Source organism: Saimiri boliviensis, chromosome 15, assembly GCF_048565385.1.
Source record: "Saimiri boliviensis isolate mSaiBol1 chromosome 15, mSaiBol1.pri, whole genome shotgun sequence".
In the NCBI taxonomy this organism is placed as follows: Eukaryota; Metazoa; Chordata; class Mammalia; order Primates; family Cebidae; genus Saimiri; species Saimiri boliviensis.
The window spans coordinates 56,330,328-56,357,380 of record NC_133463.1 but is presented as its reverse complement, the minus strand read 5'-3'; the positions used below and the strand labels follow the sequence as shown (position 1 = coordinate 56,357,380).

General features: G+C 36.8%; 1 protein-coding gene across 3 annotated transcripts in view; it reads right to left on the bottom strand.

Moving 5' to 3' along the window:
• OXR1 (oxidation resistance 1) overlaps positions 1-27,053 on the bottom strand; it is a 478,618-nt gene that overhangs the window by 311,058 nt on the left and 140,507 nt on the right. The window contains exon 3 of one of the 3 annotated variants that reach the window (XM_074387039.1): positions 12,145-12,226. The exons of the other annotated variants lie outside the window; for them this stretch is intronic. The gene's annotated coding sequence lies outside the window, so the exon portion shown is untranslated. The remainder of the gene's footprint in view (positions 1-12,144; positions 12,227-27,053) is intronic. 3 annotated transcript variants of the gene reach the window in all.

Genomic DNA, 27,053 nt, shown 5'->3' with positions numbered 1-27,053 from the left:
TGATACGAAGAGGGACATTTTACTTAATGCATAGTTATCTATGAAATTAGACACCAAATCATTACATTTTCTTACCTAAAGTTCAGAGTTTCTAGCTTCTAGAAATAGTATTCACCTGTACATTGATAGACTTGCTATTTTTAAAGAGATTAACTACATGTATGTGGATGCTTTGGAACATGACTTCCTTAACAACTTGTTTTTGTTTTTTTTTAAACAAAAGCACAAGAGCTTGACAAATATTCTCTCAATGAATTTTAAAAGACAATTATATGGAGATAAAAATCAGCATAAAAGATAAGAGAAAGCATTGTGGAGCCTTATAAATCTGGATCTGAATCCTGACTATGCCACTTACTGCTGCTGCACTGGAGGCACATAGAATGGACAGATTTTGTTTTGTTTTGTTTTGTTTTGCTCAGTCACCAGTCACCCCCCTTTCTTTTTGGGGAAAGTACAATGTAGCATTTCTCTTCTTCTTATGGGGTTTGAGTTGCACTGAGCTGACCTTCCTGCCCCAGAAGGAGTGTGTGATTCAGGTCGAGCCAAACGAGGAAAATGACATTCGATTCCAGAAACTGTAGGACTACAGGGAGAGAGGCATGACTGGTCTTCTAATGTGACCAAAGAGGATGTACGTCTGTAGTTACTAGAAGGTACTCTGCCACTTCTGCAGGGAAGGCTATGTGTGAAGGTAGCTGACAGAGAGAAATGTACAGTATAGAGATGAAGAGAGGGAGATTATATATCCTTTAGGTTTAGGCCTAAAGGCAGGGTGAAGCCAGCCCTACCCCTAGACTTTATATGAACCATTAAAGCTTAGGTTTTCTGTCACTTGAAATTATAAGGTCCCGATGAAAAGTTCTCAACTTCATCTTTTTTTTTCCCTTTATAGATACACACAAAACACCCATTTTTATTGGGCTGTGGTGAGGAGTAATTGAGCTCATATTCATAATGGCCTTGGGACACAGTGCAATAGTGGCTATTTTGCTTTTAAATGGGGCTAGAGAGTGAGGTGATTACCACTTTGTGCTGTTGGGCCAAACAGATCTTGTTTGAAACCTGGATATGCTAATTACCCGTAGTGAAAATTTGAATGAGATTACATAACTTCTCAATTCCAGTTTCCAAATCTGTAGACTGAGAATAATTATAATATATACTTGACAGAAGCCTCATGCCAACCAGAAATGGCATATGCAAGGGTCTAGCTGACTGTATGGCATATAAATGGCAGTCATGAAATGGCAGCTATCACTTATGTTATTATCAATTTCAATAATTACTAAGTCTAATTTTTTTATGGAGAAAGCCTTATATATAGTATCTATTTTAGTTTTTAGGCTAAAAGATATGATTATTTTAAATTTCTCATTTGAGACAAAAAAGAAATGTGAAGTAGATTTCAAAAAAACAAGGGTGACCTTAAATAGTGAAAATGGATGTAGCATCCATAATGTAAAGCTCTATATTACTCTTCATATCTGATCCACTTTTGATTGGTTAGACCACTTTTGGTCATATTTTTATAACCAATCACATCCATTAAAAAAGTGAGTGATCAGAGCACTGAAGAGTGAGGAACTATGTCACACAAAGAATGGTTGCTATACCTGGGACTGCTGAGCCTTGAGAAGACAGAGGGGCTTTGATAGGGCCACATGCTATGGTGGTGAAGAAGGAATGTTCCGGAACAGTAAAGGAAAACTATGGTGAGATAATATCATTCTTATTTCACATCAAAATGTACCCACTTTGCACAGTTTGATGGTCACCCCTGTCCCATCATATAGAGAGATTGCACTGGTTCTTTTATTTCTTTCTTTTTTTTGGAGAACAGGGTCTTGCTATATTGCCCAGGCAGGTCTCCTACTCCTGGGCTCAAGCTATCCTCCTGCCCATGCCTCCATTAGAGCTGGGATTATAGGCATGAGCCACCGTGCCCGGCCATACTGGTTCTTTATATGCGACATAAAGTCATAGTCACAAGTCCCCGATTTGCTTAGAAAGTCACATGAACATATGAATAATGCAGGTTTTAAATGTTTAAATGATTAATAGATGTACTGATAATTATTGGAACAGGCACTTGTTTTTCATAGCATCACAGACACTCACAATTGAGGGTGATTAGGGAGAAGACCTGATTGACTGACAAGCCCAGATTCATAGGTAATTTTGTCATTTTCTGTGTTCAAGCAGAGACTCTGTCAAGAGCAATAAAGTCAGCAAGTAAGGTGTTGCTGCTAAGAAGAGCCCTTCCAGATTGGCTTTAAGAAATTCCTTACCAAGTCACCAGGGCCCCCATCCTGTCATGCCAACCTCACTGACCATTCCCTCCCTCACTTCCTCTGCCACAGTGACCTCTGTCTTCCTCCAATGCAGCAAACATGTTCCCATACTCAGCACTGTTCCCTTGCTGTTCCTTGGACTGCAGAGTCTGTCAGCAGATGTCTGCACAGTGATGCCTCATTTGGCTCTTAGCTTGACTGTTACCTCCTTAGAGGTGACACCTGGCCACCACAGCTAAGGCAGTTCCTCCTCACCACTCCACAGTCACATTCAGTCATGCTGCCCTGTGTTATCTGCTTCATAGCACTGGTCACCTCACCATGGGATGCTGTCTCATTGAAACGTGTTTATTATTATCTCTCTCCTCCACTAACAGTAAGCTCAAAGGAAGAAGAGACCTCAACAATTTTATTCATAATTGTATGTACAGCATCAGGAATAGCACCTGATTCCTAGTAGACACTCATTACAGAATTGCTGAATGAATGGATTGTATTTTCTGAATCCATTCAACATTAATTTTTAATTTTTCTTAGCACAGATAAATGTAGAAGTTAATCTAAACTTAGATTAGATTAACCTCTGTTTAAACTGTTACAAATTACAAATTAATAAAGTGAATTCAGCTTTTTTGGCCCTCAGAATCATCTGACAATGAGCAAAGAAAAATTATCACCTCTGGAAAAGCAATTTTTTTCTTATCTGTTTCAGTGACATTCTTAGCTTCAGAGTCAAAACACATGACACCACTCATAAAGTATGCTACTTCGGAGCACATACAAGCTCCTGTTCTTTCGGAAACTGTCCATGTTATAATCTAGAATTACAACCCTTAATGAGTTTTTCCATAGTTTCATTTCTTTCTCCTCATCTGTTTAGTTTAACCAAGTTTATGATTCTGTAACAAAATTACCTTTTTCTTAAACTTTGACAACCAAAATGTAAAACTCTCTGAAAGATTTCTTTATGATTTAGTGGAATAGCAGTACTGTTTATAGCACTGGGGCCACAGTAATTCAAATGATCTTATTGCTATACATGCTTACACAAACATGCATGCATATAACACCAAAACAAAATAATTTAATCACGGGTAAAATTACCTTCTAGTTTTCTTAAGAGAAAATATTCACCAATAGGATATTTTATCAGAAAAATGTGAGATTTAAAGGATAAACATAGTATCAAGCTTGTTTTTTTTTTAAATGTGTTGTTAATATTTTTCTCCTCCTAAAATAACTTTTAGGTTTTATGGGAATATTTGATGGTAGACCAATCATCAAAGCAAAAAGTAATTTAAATTCAGTCACTAGTATAATGAATTTAACAGAGGTAAAAGAAAACAAATGCTTATTCTGTTATACATCTACAAGGAAAAAACAAAGAAGGAAACTACAGGTAAAAGAATGTCCCTTTCCACATTGTTTAGAAAAATAAAAAAAAAACAACTGTAAGTAGCTACAATCTAGCAATAGTAAAACGAATCAACCAAATGTGTGGGATAATGAACCACAGTTAAAATAACTGGAATAGATAGATTAGATATACAGATAAAGAGCTCACTCTGAAACTTCCTTCACAAAATTATAACTGAGGACACAGGAACAGTGAAAGAAATCAGACCTAACTGACTTGATCTTGCTTCTAATCCTTGAGCTGTCCTTGGGTATAGGCAGAACTAAGTTTGGGAAGGAATTCAGTTCATGGTTTAACTCTAAAACAAAACCGATAACCACCCTTTCCCCAAAACCCACTTCTTGCCTAGGGTCCAGTCTGCCTTTGCAGGACTAACGAATTAGCTACAAGATTAGAAATTATAATTTAAGGGTCATGCAGTCTCTGGCTCCAAGAGTCTGAACCTCCCCAAATTGCTCCTGGGGGTAACATCAGTATTGTAAAACCTAAGATCAGTGCTTGAGATATTTTGCTGACACTGCACTGTATGGATCAGCTGACACTACTCAGGCTGATTATCCGGCCCAACCAGTTCTGCCATCACACCCAGGAACAGAAGACATTGTGAAAACCTAACTTCGACCCCCTATGATTCCATCTCCAACCTGACCAATCAGCACTCCCAACTTCCTAAACCCCTATTCCCCCATATTATCTTTAAAAACTCTGATCCCCAAGTGGGGAATCTGATTTGAGCAATAATAAAACTCCTGTCTCCCGAATGGCCGGCTCTGAGTGAATTACTCTTTCTCCATTACAGTTCCCCTTCATAAATTGTTTCTATGTAGGCAGCAGGCAAGGTGAACCCATTGGGTGGTTATAAATCAATCTCAATATGAACATACTTTGACAGCAATGTTGATTGAGAAAAGCAAGTTGCCACAAGACACATCCAGTATGATAAAGTTTATGTAAAGTTTTAACAACGAAACACTAGATTCCTATATTTCTTCATTCAACATATATTTTGGGAGCACTTACTTTATATCAGTTATTGTTCTAGGTCCAAAAGGAATATAATAATAGAAAGTCCTTGACCTGACAAAGCTTATAATCTAGTGAGGGAATAGACAGGAAACAGATAAATACATCCTACATGCATGCATATGTACAAACATGAGCAAATTCTATCAGGTAGCAGTAAGATTTTCAGAAAAAAATAAAGCCTAGTATGGGATCATGAGGGTAATTCAACCATAAATCAATTGGTACCACCCATCCCCATTGGGAGGTGACTTTTGAACAAAAACGAATGCAGGTAGTAAGCAAGTCACATGAGACAAGACTATGGGAGGATAAGCCAAGGGAAAGAATGAGCAAATGCAAAGGCCCAGAGGTGAAATGTGCATGGAAATATGCTCTGTGTGCTCCCTAAACAGCAAGGAGGCCAGTGAACCAGGAACAGGAGGGCTGGCACTGGCGCACTGGATGAAACAAAGCCTTGGACATGACATTTGGTATTAAATTTCAGGTGCGATGGAGACCATGGCAGGGCGAGGAGAGGGGAGGTTACATGATCCAGTGTCTGTTTTTGAAGGATCAATCTGGCTGTTGGATAGAGAAGAGACAGACAGTGTTGCACCGATGCTGTGAGAGGGTGAGCAGAGAACAGTTAGGAAGATGCAGTAATTCTGAAAAAAGATAAGGGATGCACTAGAGCAGAAGCGAGGGCAGGTGAAAAGGGATTGGAAATATATTATATTTTGAAGGGAGAGCCAAGTAGATATAATATTTTTAGATAAAATTCTACATAGTAAAAGCATAAGAATGTACAAGTCAAATATATAACAGTGTTGACTATAGGACAAGAAAGAGGGAAATAGAAAAAATACACAAATTCAACTTCCAACTCTAACATTTTATTTCTATAAGACAAAAACTATGATGTGAACGTGTATCATCTTAACATTTGTTACTTTGGGGGTTTGGGTGATCAGATGTTTTCTTTCTTATCTTTGTAATATTCTGCTATTCATATTTTTCCAGAAAAATAATACTCTATACAGATAGAATAATATTTCTGCTTTACTTTCTCTGAGAATCATTTTTTCATTAATTAATTATTCAACAAATACACTGTGAGTGCCTAATCATGCTGGATGCTAGTATATGTTTGTATCTGCTGAAGCTACAAAGAGCAAAATAAAGTCCTCATTGAGTTTATATCCTGGGAGAGGAAGAAGACAGCTGAATGAATAGATATGTAACATAATGCCATTTGGGATTAGGAGATGAAGAAAAATGAAGCATGATGGCAGAGTTATTTTAAATTGGCTGTAGGTTTGTTTTCTTAAGAGAGAAATCTAACTCATTCTGTTTTATTCCTGTAATTCCTCTAAATCATAAGTTTTTATAAAATATCACAGGCACTTGGGCAGCTGACAGGGAGGAAATTGAGTACAGGAATTGGAGTCAGAAGCCCTGAGTTTAGAGTTTGGCAGGTGTTTCAGTTAGCTTCTCCAGTTTAAAACAACAGTTTATCACTATTATTACCATCATCATCATCATCACCATCATCATCATCATTAAACCTCATATTTTAGGTCATGAATTTAGACTCACATGAATGGGGACAATTCATCTCTGTTGCATGTTATCAGTTGGGATGGCCTGGAAGTCTGTGGGCTACAACACCTATACACTAGCTTAGCATATCTTAAGCATATCTTATAGGATGGTGGTCTCAGGTAGTTGGAATTCTATGTCAGCTCAGGGCTCCAACAGCGAGTGTCCCCAGGGTTGTATGTAGAAACTGAAAGGCTTCTTATGATCTAGTCTCAAAAGTCTTAGAGTATCAATTTTCCCAAATACTTTTAGTCAAACAAATCACTAAAGCTAGCCCAAATTCAAGGGAAGGAAAGAATAATTAGATTTTACATCTCAATGAGAGGAGTAACAAATAATTTACTACAGCAAATCACTTAACTATTCAGATTCACATTACTCTAGTCCATAAGATAGAGCAATGTTGTTTACCTCAGAGATTTGTAAGGACAGGAAATAATGCAGGGAATATATCTGCTATAGAAGAAGATGTCTAAAATGGTTTTGTCCTGTTAGGCTTACCAGGAACTAGCAAAGAGACTGCAAAATTATTTTCCCCTGAGATGAGGAAGGGCCAGGAAATCCTTGAAACCCACTGGTACTGAAGAGTATAGTATTCATAAGGAGGCTATATTATTTTCTCCAGCAAATGGAAGACCATGATAGGAAGATAAACTGAAGTCCTGGTTCTAAAACATCCTAAACTCTATGGATCTGTTTCAGTTTTCAAAATTTTATACCTTCTATAAAATAAGCAGCAGCTTAATTTCAGTAGAGGTAGGGTATCATTTTACACCCAGCAGGTGTTTAGGAGAGTGTTAGGTAAGTGAAGTCTTTATACTTAGGATTATAAAATTGGTGAACTTTTCTTCCTGAGGCAGCTGTTAAAACCAACTCATTTTGAAAATATTAATAAATATTCATTCTCTTAGCTCTGAAATGAAATCAGATAGGTTAAGGATATAATCTACAGTTGAAGAAAGCACAGGATAAACCTAACATTCATTCCATCTGTGCTGCATACAATTGTATTTTTAAATGCTAGCTAATTCCATTCCATCATTTTCCTTTTAAGACTGAGTAAACCAAGTTGGCCCATTGGTTTATATAACAAACAAAGTTCTTTTCAATTTTTTGTAATGGGCCTTTGGATGATTAAAAAATACATTCATTTTGCCAGGGATTATGACTTCAGAAAAAAATTTTGAAGAGAAATAAAGATACTATCCTGTTATATAAATTAAAATACTACATTTCTATGCACACACACGCATGCGCACACACACACACACACACACACACCAGAGAAGCTATAGAAATCCTTCTGTTCTTAGTTTCCGTGCTAAGGGAACATAAGCCTGTATAACCATCAGTTGAAAGAGAAATTATTACAGAGATTACTGGAAAATATTTACACTGAAAATGTATAAGTTTTAAATATACTGAATAAAATATTGGAAGATATTCATAAATTCCACCTAAATTTTACAATCATATTTTCTTAGCAAAACTGAGAAACTCAAAAACAATATTAAAAAAATTAACGACCAACCATCCCTGGTGGAAAGAGAAAAACAAAAACAAAAACAAATAATAGTTACATATTTTTCTAATACTCCTCCAAAACTGGGGGAATTTTTATGTCCATATCATAGATTATCTGATAAAGTAAGCTTTTTTTTTTTTTTTTTTGAGATGGAGTCTTGCTCTGTCACCCAGGTTGGAGTACAGTTACACAATCTCAGCTCACTACAACCTCCAACTCTAGGTTCAAGTTGATTCCCCTGCCTCAGCCCCCACAAGTAGCTGGGATTACAGGCACACGCCACCAGGTCCAGCTAATTTTTGTATTTTTAGTAGGGACAGGGTTTCACCATGTTGGCCAGGCTGGTCTCATAGTTCTGACCTCAGGTGATTTGCCTACCTTGGCCTACCAAAGTGCTAGGATTACACACATGAGCCACTGTGCCCGGCCTAAAGTAAGTATTTCTTAAGTGTGTCAGATGCTCTTCTGGGATCTAAAGACAATTAGAAGGAAGTGTTAACTCTGGAGGAGCATATGATAGACTCAGGCAGGCATCCTCCACTCCCTCGTTGCAGGCTACAGGGCAGAGAGTGAGATTCAGTGGCCAACTCAGAGCAATCACTGTTAACGAATTACAAGCTGGGTAACAAGTGTGAGCAGATGTGGTCATAGAAAGATCACATAGTGAGGAGAAGAGGCAGAACGTGAGCCCAGGACAATAAAGCCATGGCTTCCCCTGCCTCTGCCAACTTTGGATCTGAATCCTGACTGTCACATAGCAGTTAAGGTTTTAGACAAGTAGCTTAACTGCTCCAAGCTTCAGTTTACTATTCTGTAAAGGGAAGTTTTAAATCTATGCTGATGGTTGAGAGGATAAGCATTTGTGTGTGGGGGCCAGGGTGACCCATGGACTAATATTGCACCAGGCCATAAGTCTCATACATCCTGCAAAAATGAGATGCTTACAAATATTGGTATTTTGGTTTTCAATTTCCAACTGTAATATCTTTGTTTCCTCAGTATGTGCTAAGTTGTTTATAATACTTCAAAATCCACTTACACCATCCAGTCATTAGATAGTTTTCCTTGAATGCAATATTCTTCATCACTCCAATATATCAAAGTTCTAATCCTATATTCTATATGCTAAACAGTCTTCAAGCCCAAGTCTAGTGTCATGTCAAACATCTAGTATGTCACCTAGATGTTTAAAAAAGAAGATACTGACAACTCCAGGCCCATGATTGTGGCATGATTGTGGAATTCCAAAGGATAAAGAATCAGACGTCTGCTATGGTAAAAACTGTAGGCCAGTGACCTCCATATCCACTCCAACCTCTTTCTCCTTTTGTTTTATCTACAACAGAAGTTGCTAAGGGAATACTTAAACTCCCAGCTTCTCCTGCAGGCAGGGATAGGCATGTAACAAGTCCTGGGCAATGACAGCTTGATAAAAGTCTTTGTGGAAAAAACACAGAAGAGCCTCCTGAGAATGTCTACCTTTTACCCAATCCCCTTCTTCCTGTAGAAAATACAGATGAGATGCATCAGGGCACAGCCATCTTGTGACCGTGACAATGAAAGTCAAATGTCAGGCAGGGTGCTGAGGAAGGACACTGAAGAAGCTCATTTCCTTACAACATCCTTAGGCAACCATGGTATTCCTGTGCTTCCCAGTTCTAGATTTCTTCTTATGTGAGGAAAATAAACCTAGTACTCATGTAAGCCATTGCTTACAACTATGCTGTCCAGTAAGGGAGCCACTATGCTACCCAGAGTAATTAAATTTTAAATTAATTAAAATAAAATAAATTTAAAAATTTAGTTCCTTAGTATTAGACAGTGCAAGTATATAATGTTTCCATTACCACAGAAATTTCTATTTAAGCAGCACTGGAGAAAATTTTGTTATTTTGCATCCAAAATTATGAATGCCACAGATGCTAATATTTTCATCACTAAGCTAAAGGCAGAAAGATTTCAGCTCCTGTTCCCCAACTAACACCAGGTGCCCCCAGGTATCTGACTGTTTATTCTATATTGAGATATCACATATTGATTTACCAATAGCCTTTCATCTAAGAAATTTCTCACACTTTCTTAGAGGATTAGATTAGCCTGTCAAAACATAATCTTCACACAGCCCCAAGTAATCAAGTAGTTTCCATAGACATAACGGAAGACTTAAGAAAATTAATATTGCTATGCTAATATTTCAGGAAGAGAGGGAAAACAGCCACAATCCTGTCACAATAACAGCAGCTGCCAAGTTAAAGCAACTGATGACAATGTACAGTGACGCTCCTAGTGATAGTTCTTAGCCCTTTGAGAATCTACCAGTCTCTTACTCTCTTAAAAATCAATTTATGAGGAGAGATGAGTCTGAGACCCATATCATTCACAGCTGCAAGCCTGGTTGTTTGAAGTCTTGTAAGAAGCTTTGCCCAGCAGTCTTTGATTGGGCTTCAGTGAATACAGTCACGAATCAGTCTACAAAACGTGGAGGCATGAAGCAGAATTAAAATCAATGGGAGGAAATATCTGATGAGTCAAGTTCTTACCATTTTTAACTTGGTAACAGCAGAAGAGAAGGAAATAAGAATTTCAAAAATATTTCTAACAAATTTCCTGATGCAGTGATCCTAATTTTAGTTCACTTATATACTTCTAAGTCACAAATTGTTGATTATAATAATAGCATCCAATATTTATTGAATGTTTACTACTAGTCAGGCAGCCTTGCAAGTAATGTTCATACACCATACACTTTCATTTAATCCTGAAAAATGTACTGTGAGATAGGTTCTATTATCCTACTAATTTTATGAAGAGACCAAGACACAGAGTTTTAAAAACTTGCCCTAGATCACACAACTAAGTGGTGAAGCTCAAATTCAAACCCACACAATCTCTATCTAGGGTCTTGACTCTTAGTCACTATGCACTTTTTTTTTTTTTTTTTTTTTTTTGAGACGGAGTTTCGCTCTTGTTACCCAGGCTGGAGTGCAATGGCGCGATCTCGGCTCACCGCAACCTCCGCCTCCTGGGTTCAGGCAGTTCTCCTGCCTCAGCCTCCTGAGTAGCTGGGATTACTGGCACGCACCACCATGCCCAGCTATTTTTTTTGTATTTTTTTAGTAGAGACGGGGTTTCACCATGTTGACCAGGATGGTCTCGATCTCTTGACCTTGTGATCCACCCGCCTCGGCCTCCCAAAGTGCTGGGATTACAGGCTTGAGCCACCGTGCCCGGCCAGTCACTATGCACTTTTAAACTGATCATATTCCTACAGAGAGAAGTCAAAAATTACTCAATGACCCAATGGGAAAATATCTCTTTCATTCCAGAAGTAATCTAAGACCACACTGAACCTTTTCTCCATCACTTATAATTCTACTTCCTGAAGAACAGAAAACAGCAATTACAAATACAATTATTTTTCAAGATATAAAATACTATAGATTCAGGCATGATCTTTCAATTGAATGTATTAAAAAATATATATAACAAGACATCCTAAAGAGGCAAAGCAGAGTGGATATGCCAGAAAATGTAGGCCTTTAGAAGCAGGTATCAATTTTTAAAATAAGAATAACAAAAAACTACTGAAGTCTTACAGTACTAAGCACTGTTCTAAGTACCTCAGATATATCAACACATTTTATTCTCATAATAAGTCAGTGGGGGAGATATTACAGTTGATCCCATATAAGGGAACAACTGAAGTACAGAGACGGTCACACAGACAGTAAGCAGCAGTCTCAGGCATCTGATCCCACAGCCCCTCCACTGTAAGTCAGGGAAAACTGTCTGTCTCTCAGGCCTTTTGTGGTCTAGCACTTGACCTTGTCTCTGACTTCAGCTCCTTTGCCTCTCCCCTTCCTTCACTCTGTTCCAGCTCCCTTGCTGTTCCTTACATGCCTCCTCCGCATGTAAGTTTGCACTTGCTCTTTGCTCTCTCATCGGAGAGACCTTTCCTAACCTCCTAAAGTAACAATTCACATCCCCAATCCAAGAACTTAGCCCATGTTAATTGAATGAATAAATAAATAGACTTGTGTCAACTCCACCTCCTGTGTTAGGTACAGTGATGATACCAAGAACTCACTTCTGCACAGGTGTCTGTATCTGCTTTCCTTTCCTTCCTAGTCTCTGGTGTAGTTTTTAAAGAGTGGAAGCTAAGAATTCCAAGATAAAAGACTCACTCTAGAAAACAAAACAGTTAAGAGACAGAAACATTCCACATAACCATGGTACTGCATGGTGTGTCCCTTTTACCACCCCAGACATTGAAAGAGGCAAGACCAATAACAATGCGGACTTACTGATCCTTTTAGTTCTTTCCTTTGCTGATTATTTTCATTGTCTTCACTTGTTGGTAAATCTTGTACTTTCACAAAATACATTCTGAGAGAAAAATTATATTATTTTAAAGACTGTATGAAATAAAAGGTAATATTAAAAACTAAATCATCTGTTGAGTTTTTATTTTTACCACTGGTTGAGTTGGCGCATGCCTGTAATTCCAGCATATTCGGAGAATAAAGAGGGAGAATAGCTTGAGCCCAGGAGCTCTAGACCAGCCTGGAGAGAGACGACCTCATATCTCTCTCCCTCTCTCTCTCTCTCTCTCTCTCTCTCTCTCTACCTCTCTCTCTCTTTCTTTCTCTCTCTCTCTCTCTCTCTCTCTCTCTCTCTCTCTCTCTCTCACACACACACACACACACACACACACACACACACACAGAGGCAAAAAAAGAAAAGAAAAAGTAAGAGGATCGCTTGAGCCCAGGAAGTCTAGGCTGCAATAAGCCATAATCACCATGATTACCATGCCACTGCACTCCGGCCTTCCTACCTGGGCAATGGGAATGAGATTCTGTCTTAAAAAAACAAAACAAAACAAAAAAACCCTGCAAATTTAGGTGAAATTCAGTACTCAGTTTTCATAATCCCAAATTAGTCTTCAATTTTTTTTAATCAATGATGAAAGTAATAGTTCAAAATAGGCTAAATAACTCAATTTTGAGGAGAGTTCTTAAAAATATCTGTCAATTCAAAAGAAAAAAATGTGAATACAAAAATGCATAAAACATTTTTCCTCACTAATAAGAAAATAAATAGAAATAAAAAAACATAATTCTTTAACTCCTCAAATTAAAACAATAAATTACAGTAATCAATAATAGAGTCCAAGGAAAGTAGAATCTCATAAATTTGCTAGTAGAGATAAGACCTTGCAAGAGGATAAGTTGACAAAACTCACTGAAGATTCTAATTTTACATATCCCAGGGCCCATCATTTCCACGATTAAGAATTCACACTGAGGAAATAATTTCAGATGTCGGAAGATTATGTCAGATGGATGATCATTGTAGTGCTCTTCTAAAAGTGAAAAATTAGAAACAATCTAAGCATGACCAAGATGACTGGTTAAATACATAACAGAATCCATAATGGAAGGTTTACTCCCACTTACTGGGCAGCCAGTAAAAATAATACTGTTGAAGAATACTTCATGACATGGGAAATTTGCATACTAGATATTTCATACTATAAATTTTCATATATATATAGGAAAAAGTAGATGATAAACTATGACAATCTAAATCAATTTAAATATACAGAAATATCTTAAGAAAATACACATAAAATGTTAGAAGTTTACTTGGATTACTAAATTACATATAATTCTGATATTTTCCCTTTTATTTACATGTATTTTCTAAGTTTTTCTATAAAGAATCAAGGCTGGGAATAGTGGCTCATGCTTGTAATCTCGCAGATCCAGAGGGTGGATCACTTGAGTTCAGGAGTTCCAGACCAGCCTGGACAAAATGGTGAAACCCCATTTGTACTAAAAATAAAAAATAAAAAAAATTAGCTGAGCATGGTGGCAAACACCTGTAGTCCCAGCTACTCGGGAGGCTGAGGCAGAAGAATCACTTGAACCCAAGAGGCAGAGGTTGCAGTCAGCTGAGATCATGCCACTGCAATCCAGCCTAGGCAACAGAGCGAGACTCTATATCAAAAAAAAAAAAAAAAAAATCAAGACCAGTTTAGGAAAGAAATGATTATTCTATTTAAGAGACTGCTTGGAAGAAGGTTGAGATTTCACATTTTCCCTATATTCCAGCTAAGGTGACATGATGGGATTATATTTCTCTGAACAGAGGCTCATGAGGGAGAATAAGATTCATTACTCAGAAAAAAGAGCTAACTCACATATATATATATGTATGTATATATGTGTGTGTATACATATGTACACATATATATACACACATACATATACATACACACATACAAATATATACATACATATATACACATACATATATACATACATATGATACATATGTGTGTGTATATATATGCATGTATTCATATATGTATGTGTATATATACATATATATGAACTTTAAGTTCTGGGATACATGTGCAGAACATGCAGGTTTGTTACATAGGTATACACATGCCATGGTGGTTTACTGCACCCATCAACCTGTCATCTACATTAGGTATTTTTCCTAATGCTACCCCTCCCCTACCCCTCTGCCCTCCAAAAGGCCTTGGTGTGTGATGTTCCCCTCCCCGTATCCATGTGTTCTTATTGTTCAACTCCCACTTATGACTGAGAACATTCTGTGTTTGGTTTTCTGTTCCTGTGTTAGTTTGCTGAGAATGATGGTTTCCGGCTTCATCTATGTCCCTGCAAAGGACACAAACTCATCCCTTTTTATGGCTGCATAGTATTCCATGGTGTATATGTGCCACATTTTCTTTATCCAGTCTATTTTTTATGGGCATTTGAGTTGGTTCCTGTGACCTCAATCATGTCAGTGTCACCACCTCAGATGTCAATCACCACCTGTGGAGGTCTGTCCTGTAGACCCTGACTTAATGATGGATGAATAAAGGCACCATCGCACCTATTTCAGTAATTCAAGTGGTCTAGGGATGGTCAATTGGCTGCATTAATTCCAACAGGTTCCAAATCTTTGCTATTGTGAACAGTGCTGCAATAAACATACATGCATATGTGTCTTTATAGCAGAATGATTTATAAACCTCTGAGTATATACCCAGTAATGAGATTGCTGGGTCAAATGGTATTTCTGGTTCTAGATCACTGAGGAATTGCCACACTCTCTTCCACAATGGTTGAACTCATTTACACTCCCACCAACAGTATAGAAGCTACTTGAGAGGCTGAGGCAGAAGAACAGCTTGAACCCAGGAGGCAGAGGTTGCAGTGAGCCGAGATACACCACTGTACTCCAACCTGGATGACAGAGTCTGTCTAAAAAAAAATGTTCTCTCTAATATTAATATCCATTAGGTACAGTGAAATGTAATGATGAAGAGCATTGGCTTTCATGTCAAAGAGAGGAGATTTCAAGTTCTTCTACAACTGACTATAACCGTAGGCAAGCTACCTTTTACGACCTCTCTTTGGAATCTGCAAATATGGTGTAATTAAAATACCTACCTCATAGAGTTATAAGCACAAAATAAGTGCTGTAAAAATGGTAGTTATTGCTATAAGAGTGTGTATGAACTCTGAGAAGTAATTTGGCTCTTTATGTGAAATGACACATATAAAAAACAAATGTAAAGTTATTAAATGTGACTAAAATGAAGATATTAATATTAGTCTTTTTTAACTATTTTATAATGCTTTAAATAATCAATTATTTAATATAATGAATAACAAGCAAATATTTACTGTCTTTTTCTAAGACAAAGCATGAAACTAGGACATTTATATTACCTCAAAAATAGATAAGAAGTTATCATTCAGAATTAACTTGTTTTCATTTTTGAAGAGAGGTGCTCTTATGTCTCATCGGTATTACATGTCATTTAATAATACGTGCATGTAATAAATACTACAGGACACAAACTTTGTATCTTTGTAGTATAACTTATCAATTCTTTAACTGAATTATAGAATTTTGCACATTTTTCCCTTAATTTTCAGCCAGTATTCCATGAAAGGAGACTTCCTTTCTCCACTGCAATGTCCTATGTAGTACTAGTAAGCTCTATCCACATATGCAACAAATGGATGCATAATTATGATAGTCTCATTTCTCTTCCTGCTTCCTTAGAGCCCAGACTACCTAAACCAGGGATAATGAACCACTTTAAAAATACAATTTTAAGTTTTAACTTAAATTTTCAATGAACTGAATTACAAAGATGCAACCTCTATAGTCTCTATGGCTAGAGAATTAGCCCACAACAGTCAAATAATCAGAACAGTGAGGTATAATTAGTACTAGCCAATCTTATAGCCTATATAGAAATTATCAATTTGCATATATTTAAGGAAAAGAGACTTTCTTATTCCTATAGATTGCATTAATGATTGCAATTAATGGCCTCTCATACTCATGCCTTTTGTCCATTAATTTTGTGTTCCCCTCCCAGTCTAATGCAGAGCTCCATCACATAACTTGCTTTGGCCAATGGGATAGAAGCAAAATTGGTAGAGATAGAGACTTGAGGAAACATTTGTTTATGTTTCCAGTCTTGCCTCTTTGAGATTGCCAAGAGAACATACCCAGCATAGACTTCTAAAGGAATGTGATAGACAAATATGTGAGAAGCGTGTGGAAAGGAAAGGAATTGTCTTAGCTGAAGCAATCCTGAGTTAGGCATGTGAGGGAACCATGTGACCAGTCCACAGTTAGCCATATGAGAGAACCCAGCCAAGACTAGCAAAACTGCCTCTCCACCCAGCAGCTAACCATGAACTTAGAGTGGGCCCAGAAAACCAGCAGCCAACCTATAGACATGTGAATAATTATAAATGCTTATTTTTGAAAGCTATTAAGCTCTGGGGCAGTTTGACGCACCCTACTATTTTGACAATAAGATAACTGATATACTTGTCAATTAGCAAAGAAATCTGAATCTTCCAATTTTAATTTCCAATTATACAACTCAAAATTATGTCAAGAGGTCTAGAGAAGAGCAGCATTCTTTATTAGTGTTCTGGGTATGTGGGTTGTGGGCAGGGGGCACAAACCCAAGTATTCTAAGAAATCATCTATTTGGCAATGGTATGAAATATGTTAAAATTTCTTTTTATCTGAGTAATTCTATTTTGGGACTATGTTTATGTGCATAGTATGTTATTGTAGTAGTTCATATACTATTCATTAATAATGAATATATATTTGAAGGACATGTTTTATTGATAAGGTACAACCTCAAAAACATTCAAAGACAGCTGATGTTGACTCTGATTACATTTGATAATTTTCTTCTGCAGTAGCAGTTTCCCTTAGAGTATGAGTCTTCCTCATAGGTCATTTATCCAGAAATTAAATAAAGACCAGTTAGATTTTACATTTCTGAATCATCTGAGATTTTAAATATCATTAACAATTAAGGTAAACTGAAAAACAGTAAATAACTGTATACACACACACACACACACACACGTACACATATATTTTATATTATATAAATATTTTACAATATCTTATTAATAATTTTAGTTATTTTAGATAAAAAATATTTTAATACCATATTTAATCAATAAATGCCAGTAGACAAACTTATCTTAATGAGTATACAGATTTGGGAGTTTCTGATTCTATAAATTTCATACAGCAAAGTTTTAAAGTGCTTTTTAAAACACCATTTATTCACCTAATCAAATGAACCCTAAAATACCTGTAAAATTGGAACTAAAATTAAAAATAAAACTACTACTAAATATATTAGTAAAGGATGATATATTTATTTCTCATACATAGGGAAATTTATACGATAGAAATTCATAAGAAGAATATATTCTTCAGCACTTCAGACTAAAAACAAATGTTAGAACATTAATTCTACAAACTAAGAAATAAAGATATATGACCTCCAATTCATAACCAATTTTACAATGTGCTACAACTTTCAAAGAAAAGTAATTTAAAACTGTCAACTTTGTTTTAGTATCAGTTTCTTATACATTAAGTTCCTCTCATAATCCTACAGTAAATATTTTTCTTTTTCCCTTAGATTATTCTGCAAAATTCGTACATTTTCATAAAGGTATTTTTTAGCACAAGTTATTTTCCTCCTCTTCACAAAAAAAAAAAAAAAAAAAAAAAATGCTTTACTTCCTTTCTGCCCTAAGAAGTGAAATATTCTAGGCTACTGAATTTCTAAAAGCTCAGTTTCAACCCTTCAAAAGAGGGTTAAAATAAAGTGTATGCATTTATCAGTGATGAATTGCTTCCTTTTCTGAAAAAAGTTTGAAGGCAGAGTCTAATTTGCATGTGTTTCCATAGTGTTTGGAGTTATGAGTTATATCTAGTTCTATAAAATGAAATAAACCTGTCAGTTAATACCACTGCAGTGGGACTGGCAAAGAAAAACATCCAAGTGACAAAGAAAATCCAATTAGTTACTGCCCAAATAAGAAACAAATAACCAGAGTGACTAAAAGGCTGTCTCCCGGCAATCCAGAGGAACCCAGAGCTGGGCACTTCGGTAAGCTCTAACTGCTCTACTGAGAGACTCTCTGCAGCTCCCCCAACCAAAAAATGGAACATGATGCAGGAGAACAAGTCTCACAGGCTCTTTGGCATTTCCACTCCCCATGCCTCTAGCAATATAATGAGCTCATCTATCATCTGTTTAGTTTTTGAGCCAACAACAAGCTATAGACTAGATCCAGACTCCAGGGACTGGGATGTTCTTTGCAGATCTGCTGACAGATTCATCATGTGACCTTGAACAAGCCAATACACCACCCAGTGCTTCAAAGTTCTCCATTTGTAAATAGAAGATAAGAAATAAGGCCAGGCGCGGTGGCTCAAGCCTGTAATCCCAGCACTTTGGGAGGCCGAGGAGGGTGGATCACGAGGTCAAGAGATCGAGACCATCCTGGTCAACACGGTGAAACCCTGTCTCTACTAAAAATACAAAAAATTAGCTGGGCATGGTGGTGTGTGCCTGTAATCCCAGCTACTCAGGAGGCTGAGGCAGGAGAATTGCCTGAACCCAGGAGGCGGAGGTTGCGGTGAGCCGAGATGGCGCCATTGCACTCCAGCCTGGGTAACAAGAGCGAAACTCCGTCTCAAAAAAAAAAAAAAAGAAGAAGAAGAAGAAGATAAGAAACAGCCTGCAATGTCCCTGCCTCAACAGAGTGTTAGGAGGCATAATGAACACATCCTTTTAACTCACCGCAAGTTCTGAGGAAGGAAGATGCTTTGTCAGGATAAGATACATGTTCTCGCCCACAGCACTCACAGCAGTCACAGCTCTCAATTTCTAACAGTGCTCCTGTACTTTTATTTCCCAAAACATTACATGCAAATGTGTACAAATAGACAAATGTGACATTTCAATGGAGTCAGTGATGCCACTGATGAAATATGTAGGAGTGGAATATTTTGCTTATTACATATTTTTGAAAATAGTGCTACATATTTAATGTTTATGAGCTTCAGTTATGAGCATTTTTTATAAATTTAAGAATAACTTTTTTTCTGACAACTAATTGGTGTCCATTGCTAAAAATAATTTGAATGGTACAAAAATATAAAATTACTCTAAATCCCATCACTCAGAGATAACCACTGTCAATATTTTGGTGACTTTTCCTCTAGACATCTTTGCGAATACACAAACACAATACACACATGCGTACATATCTGGAGGTCAGGACGTAGGTTCAAAGTGGCATTGACCTATCTATTAACCCATCTAAGTAGCTGCTACTTCGTAGCTTCATTGTTTTCACCAGTTGTTGTGAATACTAATTCCTCTTCAGTAAATAAATAAACTAACAGGATGATTTGCAATGGCTGCTGCATTATATGTTTCATAGAAAGAGAATATACTATTTTACTGAACCCCATTACTGAGATCTATTTTAAAGCATTCTTAAAAAACAAACAAAAAACAACCAACAAACAACAGGAAGGAGCTTTAACATTATTCAAAAGATCAGACATTTTTTTAGAAGAAAAGTAACCAAAATGTTGACAGTGGTTATCTCTGAGTGACGTGTTTCAGAGTCACTTTATATTTCTGTACCATTCAAATTTTTGCTCAGTAATGAAGAGAACAATGCCATGAAATATACAGAAAGGAGGTGATAGGAGGCAAACGTATTATTATACTTGCAAATGAATCTTTTATAGCTTATCCTTATACATATATGTATTAAGTGCTCCATTTACAAAATAAAATAAAAAAATAAGTCCCAAATTTGCAGTCTTAATTCTTTGACAATAACACAGCTCTAAATGAACTTCCTCCTCAGTGATTTAAAGTCTTTTTTGTACTTTCTTTTAATAAAATTCTGTACATTTTTGAATTAGTTGTCACTTTTGTCAAAAGTTGAAATTTAAAATGAGTCCCTTTACTATAGCTGGGCACTTGATACTGACTAGGCTACTGCTTCCCTGCCAGAAGTCTGAGACTTCAAGCCCTCTCCACAAAGTCATCAGCTTGTCTTTGTCCTTAGCCACTCAGGCCTAGAAGCAGTAAAGCCCATTCCCCCACCACCGCCGTCCCTAGTCCCCTGAGGATACTGCACTATCCTTGTGGTCACCTATACCCTGGTCCAAGCCTCTCTAAATAATCCCTTTATTAAACTCTCCTCAAATTACCCATTTTGAGAGTGCCATCTGTTTCCATTTGGAACCCTTACTGAACAATGCTTCATACTTCATGGGTAGAAAAGCACTGTAGTAGTAATACTGTATGAATATGGTAAAAGTGGAAACTCCTAGTAGGTCTTGTTTACATCACAAAATTTAGCTGATTAGAAAACTTAAGACACTTTTCTGTGAAAAGTAAGAGTTTTTGTAGATAGCGTATACATTATGTTATTATAGAAACAGAAGTTTTTTAAAGGTTTGTTTTGTTTTGTTTTGCTTTTTGAGATGGAATCTCATTCTGTCACCTAGGCTGGAGTGCAGTGGCATGATTTCGGCTCACTGCAAACTCTGCTTCCCAAGTAGCTGGGATTACACCACTCCAGGCTAATTTTTGTATTTTTAGTAGAGACAGGGTTTTATCATGTTGATTAGGCTGGTCTCAAACTCCTGACCTTGCAATCCACCTGCCTTGGCCTCCCAAAGTGCTGGGATTATAGGTGTGAGCCACCATACCCAGCCAGAAACAGAAGTTTTAATAAACCATCTTATTGGCCTCAATGACATGTTTTGAAATTTAGACTATTAGGCATTTTCTAATCACACTTGAACTGAATGAATCTCCTTAAACTCACAGTCTGAAGTGACAAATAGTTCTGGAGAATAAGCATTATACACAACACCTTATAGCAAACCTTACTCAGATCTGAGTGACAAATCTAGTTTTAAAAAAGGCATATTCTCTCTTATTTGCACAAATTATCTTCACAATCATGTCACATTTGGACAATAGTGGAGTTCCAATAGGTAACACCAATAGAATATTTAATATCTGCCAGTTATCATGTTAAAAAATACATAAACTCTTGTATAATTCTCCAGTGATCTTATGACATGGGTATTATTATGGTGATTTTTCAGATGACATCACACAGCTGACATAAGGCAGAAGGGAACTTTACTATTCAATATACGTGTGTTAAACATGATGCATTAAAAATTCATTAATCTCACAGAAATATATTGGATGTGTAATATTCCTAAGGTCTCCTTATAGCACTCTTCCTACTTACGCATCAACCTTGTTTTTTTTCATGTTAATTAACATTCTAAGTTAAGAGAAAACTTAGTAATTCCGGAGTCAAGGCCCTATCCATCTCACTAGCGACAAAATAATAAGCTGAAAAAAACGTTATTTTGAAATAAAATATTCAAAAGCTGCTACTTTGGGTTTCAATCTAGAGATAAGCAATGGCGAAATAAGGACATTGGACAAGGTAGCAAATGTTATTTTAAAAATATCAGACCAGAAGGACAAGCTTTCAAGGGAGCATTGGGCAGATTTATGCATTCTCACCAAGCCAAAAATACTTCATACTTCACTCGGTCTTTAACACTCCACAATATATACCAATAATAAAAATTGAATTCTTAAATTTGCTATACATTATGGTATTCACTTCGTTTGCATTATCTCATTGAAAATTCAAATTTTAAAAGAAGGTACACACACACACACACACACACACACACACACACATATTAGAATTCTGATTCCACATAGATTCTAAATGTGCCTGTAAGGTGTAACATAATGAAATAAAACATTATTATTATTATTATTATTTTTTTTTTTTTTTTTTGAGACAGAGTTTCGCTCTTGTTACCCAGGCTGGAGTGCAATGGCACGATCTTGGCTCACCGCAACCTCCGCCTCCTGGCTTCAAGCAATTCTCCTGCCTCAGCCTCCTGAGTAGCTGGGATTACAGGCACGCGCCACCATGCCCAGCTAATGTTTTGTATTTTTAGTAGAGACGGGGTTTCACCATGTTGACCAGGATGGTCTCGATCTCTCGACTTCGTGATCCACCCGCCTCAGCCTCCCAAAGTGCTGGGATTACAGGCTTGAGCCACCGTGCCCGGCTTAAAACATTATTTTTAAGCCAGACAACCTTTTATTTTTTCAAAGAAATACCCAATAGATAACCACAGCAATGGATCCCTTTGTCAAGAATTTAGCAACCAATTAATTTTAAATTGTAGCTTTAAAATTACAATATGGAAATCTGTTTATACCTGATTTTGTGTGTTAAACCAGCTTTATTACTCACCACTCCCCTCAGTCACACAATTAGCAGCTATCTGATCCTAATGTTTTCTCTTATACTCATGACTGTGTAGATGCTGTTATAACAACAGCTCCTGCTTTCTTATCCTTACACTCTTCCTTTTTAATTACATTACAACTCAGATAAAATGTTACCTCCTCTAATCAGCCATTCTCTAACCTCAAGGTTACCTATATCAATCACACTCCACGGAATAACTATTTGAAGATATACTATGAGCCAAGATGCCATGTGATGCATCACATGCATAAACACGTCTTTCTGAGACACATAGTTAAAAGGGAAAAAGGAAGATGGCTTACTATGATATAATAAATAAATTACATAAATCCAAAATAATATTGGAATGCAGACAAGCAAAATTTATCACTATGTAAGCAGTAAGTGTGAGTAGAACTAACCATTAAAATGTATTTAAAAAGAGTGTGTCTTATAAGTAATTTAATTATGTAACTTTTTGGTTTGCCAGGAGCCGTTCCCCAGAAGGAAGCAATTCTCTCTCTGTCTCTCTGTCTCTGTCTCTCTTTCTCAGTCCCACTCTCAATCTCCTGCTCTTGCATCCATGTAGGTGAGTACACACGAACACACACACATACACACACACACACACACACACACACACACACACACACACACAAACACACACAGAGTTTTAAAATTGCCAAACGGTAAAGGAAATTAATACATTCTTATGTAGCCTACCCTCTAAATTTCAAAAAATTATATTGGTTGCTAGAACTAAATTTGACTGTTGTCTTGTTGTCAACATCAGCTGTTAAATCAAATGGCAGATAACATAATGATGTCTTCCCTTTTGGCAAAGCCTATTAATACCAATAAAAGATGGCAAGACATTATTACAACTAATAAGACAGATGGCAATAGATTTTAGTCCTGAAGAAAAGCCATAAAAACACACTGAATATTTACAAGGATGAAAGATTTGTTAAATGGTGAGCAGTAAATTATGGCACTGTTAAGGCATTTTAACAGCATGCCACTGTGGAGTCAAATAAGTGAAGTTGGTTCCAAAAAGACATGTCACCTGTCACTTTGGATACTTGTTTACATTGCCAGGCATTTGTACTCCATTGTGAAGGATGACTCAGATTAAATTCAGGCCATCACCCCTCACTGTAATTGGTCTGCTAATTCTGCAGTACTGAGTTTGGCTTCTGCTCAGCAGTTGGCCTAAGGTTATAAACTGTACTGTTTATTAAGCCTTATTAAGACTGCTGTCAGCTATAATCATATTGCTCCTTCACACAAAACCCTCAGTAGCTTCCTGCTGCCTTCCTAATTAAGTCCATACTCCTTATCTTGGCATTTGAAAAGTCCTTTACAATATGTTGCTAACCTTCCTTTCCAGTCTGTTTTCTCACCAATCCTCCCAAGATTGTTCTGGCCAAACCAAACTACTTCCTGTTTCTCACACACACATTCTAATCTCTATCCTTTCCCATGTCACTCTGACTGGAATGTTTTTTACTGCCTCTCCTTGTTAACATCCCATTCCCACCCATCCCCCTACCTGAGCAAAGCTTTACCAAGCTTTCCAGATCTAAAAATACATTGTCTATTAAATAATTTAAGTTGTATAGATGAGAAGACTATCTGCTTCTGGAGAGATAGATTTGATTTTGAAATCTAGCTCTTTCTTCTACTTGCTAGATGAACTTGAACATGTTAAATGAGATCCCCACATATAATAATCCTTTCATAATGACTGGAACAATGTAGAAAATCAATATACACTAGCTTCCCTTTCCCCAATTTCTCCAATTCAACATGGTCCCTTCCCTCTCTGAATTACATAGGATAGATACCACTCCAACTGTGGTACCTGGGAGCTGATCACAGTCTCTTAGCACTGGTCACACTGGAAATAGCTACCCTTTCATCACTGATAAATTATTGATAGTGCATTTACAAACCAACACCAAAAGACTGTTAATACCATGAAACACAGTCCCAAATATCATAAATCAGTTCAAGTTCAGAAATTTAACACAGCTCCTCAGATCCTTATTTGTACTAAAATATTATTGGTTAAGAAATAAACAACACTGTACAGTATAGCAACAAAAATATAAAATATTAAATTAAAATTAGATACAGCAGGCTGTGTGCAGTGGCTCACATCTGTAATCCCCACCCTTTGGGAGGCTGAGATGGGTGGATCATTTGAGTTCTGGAGATCAAGACCATCCTAGTCAACATGGTAAAACCTTGTCTCTACTAAAAATACAAACAACAACAAAAAAAAGTTAGCTGGGCCTGGTGGCATGCACCTGTAATGCCAGCTACTCTGGAGCGCGTGGCAGAAGAACTGCTCCAACCTAGGAGGTGGAGTTTGTAGTCAGCTGAGACTGCACCACTGCACTCCAGCCTGGGTGATAGATTGAGACTTTGTCTCAAAAAAAAAAAAAAGTAGATACAGCATTAGCCATATATTAATTCTATTTTATTACTTACAATAGGATAATTACTGTAGGCACTGAGACCTGGTTCTACTTTGAAGACTGGAAAGCATATAATTAAGAATATTTTATAAAATCTAAGTATTAACCCTTAACCTACTAAAAGTCTTTTCAGTTTACTGAAAATGCGTCTTAATTTGTTCTTACTCATCTTAATAAATGTTTAACAATCACTACCTCTGTCTAGCATACCTAGAATTTTCAAAGATTTTAGAGTCTTATGAAGAAGCTCAGTCGACATCAATGTGTTTCCAAGCTCTACAGACACTGATGTCTAGCACATACATTGACAAATCACAGTGAATATTAGAAGAGATCATTAATCCTGAGGGTACATGGAGAGTACAATAGAATTCTCAGGATCAAGTACCTGTATGTGCTTGAATACACATTTTGGCCTAATAGCAAATGACTGTGCTCAAAAGCAATGTGAGGCCAAAGCCAAAAATTATCATAGAGAAAGCTTACTAAAAACAGGATTCCTATAGGATGAATGCAACATTTCTTTAAAGTTTCTACAAAGGTAAAGCATATATTTAAAAAATTAAATGAGGGCAATACTGAGCCCTGTATCAAGCAAATTTTCCTTGGTTATTTGCCAAAAAGTGTTGTGAGTCAGTCATACACAACTAAATGAATTCACTGGAAAGCAATTAAAATTCATATGGTATTCATCAAGAGTAGCTTTCAGAACAATGCAAGCTATCATCTATCAGTAAATTTCTATAACACATTCAGCATAAGTATTGTCTTTATAGAACCATAAAAATAAATAGGATTATAGAAGAGATAAATGTACATGTCATTACCCTGCGATGATATATACATCATTTTAGGAAAAAATAATTTTTCTGATTATATAAATAATACAAATTTGTTATAAAACCTTTGGAAAATACAGAAAACTACCAGAAGAGAAAAGTTACCCCAAATACTCGTAAAAAATAAAATGCAGTCTGCTCTCAGCCAATGAAAACTGAGGTGCATATCACCTGACTTGATCATAAACATAATTTTATTTAAGAATAACATTTTGAGTCTAAAATCTCCTGACTCCTTGTGTACTCCACATTGAAAAATAATAATGCTTGTTCAGGAACTTTCTGTGCCAGCATAAATTTAGTTATGAAAATTGGTAAGAATACTTTTTTTTTTGCATTTTAGGTTTTGGGGTACATGTGAAGAACATGCAAGACTGTTGCATATGTACACACATGGTAGTGTGATTTGCTGCCTTCCTCCCCTTCACCAATACCTGGCATTTCTCCCCATGCTGTCTCTCCCCAATTCCCCACCCCGCACTGTCCCTCCCCTATTTCCCCCAGACAAACCCCAGTGTGTGATGCTCCCCTCCCTGTGTCCACGTGTTCTCATTGTTCAACATCCACCTATGAGTGAGAACATGCAGTGTTTGATTTTCTGTTCTTGTGTCAGTTTGCTGAGAATGATGGTTTCCAAGTTCATCCATGTTCCTACAAAGGACACAAACTCATCGTTTTTGATGGCTGCATAATATTCCATGGTTAAGTATACTTGTGTAGGAATTGTTTACAGCCCAAAGGTCTATTTTGCTCTAATGCTATAAGCTCGCACACTGTTATTCTGGTGACAATTTTAAAGAGGTCTGGAAATTGTTTCCAAGATTGGGCTTTAAACTGTATTTATAGCCCAGTTTGAGCGATGGGCTTTCAGGCCCAGAGACATGTTTTCCCCATCCTACCATCTGAAGCACAGGATGCCTACTGGGATTAGGGGAAACTGATTTTTGTGCTACTGGATATGGCTGAGAAAACTTCCTATTGGCACAAAAAGCCTGGGGCAGCCAGATATAGTCAAAAGTGAAGGCAATCAGAAAAAAAAAAAAGAAAAGAAAAAAAAATCGAGGGTCAAATGTTAGAAACACTAGTATCTCACAGGACTTGTGAGAATTACCTAATAAAACAATAATTTAAATGCAGGTAACATTTTTGAGTATTTACTATTAACATGCATCAGGAATGTACTAAG